Genomic DNA, 2,143 nt, shown 5'->3' with positions numbered 1-2,143 from the left:
ACAGAGGACACAGAGGGAAGGAAGGCCCTGGCCTCAGCTGAGGGGCAAGTGAAAATCCCTAGTGAAAGACGTAGAGGCTACAAGTGATGAAACTAAGAAGATTTAGTTGTTGGAGATACCCAGCTGGGATGCACTGGTCCAGCTCTACCCATTGTTTATTGCTGGCTTCTCTTCTGATCATGGGACTTTGATGTGTGAGTTATTAAAGATTTGAACATCATCCCTTATTACAGGTGATATTGCCATGACATTGGCTTTTATCCAGAGGTATCTTTAATATGTAGTTTAGTAACTGACACAGAGAAGACACTCAAATATATTCTGACAAAACAGATAGGTGCATGAATTCTATATTACTGTTACAACACTTTATTAAGCTATTTCTAAAGTATCTAGAAAAATCATTCATTAATATCTTGTGCTTTTTTGAGTTCCTATTGTGATAGCCGCCAGCTATGATGAGAGATTTTTTCATTAGCCCAAGTATAAATTGGCTCCAAGAGAAAAATGAAGAAGCAAAATTCTAGAAAAATATTTTTCCCAGCATTCTTCAAAAAAGTATGCATTTCCTAGTAGTAATTAGAGACCAATCTTAAAAGAGAACCTGTAGTTCTCTTTTATTCCATTCTCTAATATTCTGCCAATTAGACTTTTGTCTTATTCGCAGAAGCAGGAGTGAAAATCATACATCCTGGCATAAAATACCTGATGAATAGATGCCTTAAACTGAAAGGCAAAGTTCCTTTTTTTTTAACCATAATAGCAGTGATATTTTCAGATTACCTTATTCTTCTACAAATCAAGAATTATTTAGAAATCATATATTTCCATAATTTCTAATAATATTCTGATCTTTCTTATTGCTCTTTCACTTTCGGAAAAATTGTGTGGCAGCATTTGTTATTCACACAGACACTTAATTCACACGCTCATCTACATAAAGCCTGTAATATTCGAAGGGGTTCCCAAGCAAGTTTTATCTTGTATGAGAGGCTGGGTCAATTAAGCTCCTAAAACAATGTGTTAAAATGAACAAGGCTGGTTACATGATTAATAATGGGTCATTGAATCATTGGGCAGGAAATATCTGTTACATAAACAAGCTTATGAAAGTCTAGTCTGAGTAAGAAATTTGGTTTGATCCACAAATCATGGAAGGTCATGATTTAAAATTATATGTAATTTCTTGAAGCATATCAGAGGGTTGCATATCTATTTTTTCCAGGAAGTAAACATTGGAGTTAAATCAGGAATCATTTTGCTCTACGATAGCAAAAAGAAAATGCAAATTGTTATTTCCAGTGTTACTCAGAAAGTAATGGCCACCATCTGTATCAGTCAGAGTCACAGGAGGATATAGATGGTTAAGGAGATAGTTTAATAGAGGGACCATTTAGAAAGGTATGCTCAGGGTTAAAGACACCAACAAGTGATAGTGAAGTACCCCAAGTCTGCTTGCTTCAATATAGCTGGGAGTCATTATCATTCCTGGGTCTAAAGGTGCAACGGAAGTGAGCAATTACTGGAAGCTTAATAGTCCCTGAGTGGAGCAACAGTTAATGGGCTCCACTGTTAGCGAAAAGGTTAGAGGTCCAAGTCCATTCAGAGGTACCTTGGAAGAAAGGCCTGGCAATCTACTTCTGAAAAATTAGCTACTGAATACACTATGGACCACAGTTCTACTCTGACACACACACATGAAGTGGCCATGTGTCAGAACTGACTTGAAGGCAACTGGTTGGCTTAAAAAGCATTGTAACTGTAGGGGTAGGAGAAGGATGTTCAGAAGAAATTATGAACTTAAGTAGAGGAAAACAGCCAAAAGGCCCTGCAAAGAGTCTTGGGTGAATCTCCTACTTTCCCCTAGATTTTCTTCCAATACCTCCTACTGGCTGAATTCTACTGAAGCCAGAGGGCAAGGGAGTAAAAGTTTAGCCAGAGCAGGGTGGAAATAGGCAGAGTGAATCTAGAGGAGAAATTGGACAATATGCAGCACACATCCTCTTGAGCCATCATAGCTTCAGTTTGACTTGCCTTACATATTTTCCAGAAAATTCTCTAGTCCGCATGCTGGCCAAATCAAAGAAGCAATTTAATAGGTATTTTGGAAGCTCTATGCACATTTCAGGAGCCCTGGTGGTGC

The sequence above is a fragment of the Elephas maximus genome, chromosome 14, assembly GCF_024166365.1.
Source record: "Elephas maximus indicus isolate mEleMax1 chromosome 14, mEleMax1 primary haplotype, whole genome shotgun sequence".
In the NCBI taxonomy this organism is placed as follows: Eukaryota; Metazoa; Chordata; class Mammalia; order Proboscidea; family Elephantidae; genus Elephas; species Elephas maximus.
This window is presented reverse-complemented; position numbering follows the sequence as displayed.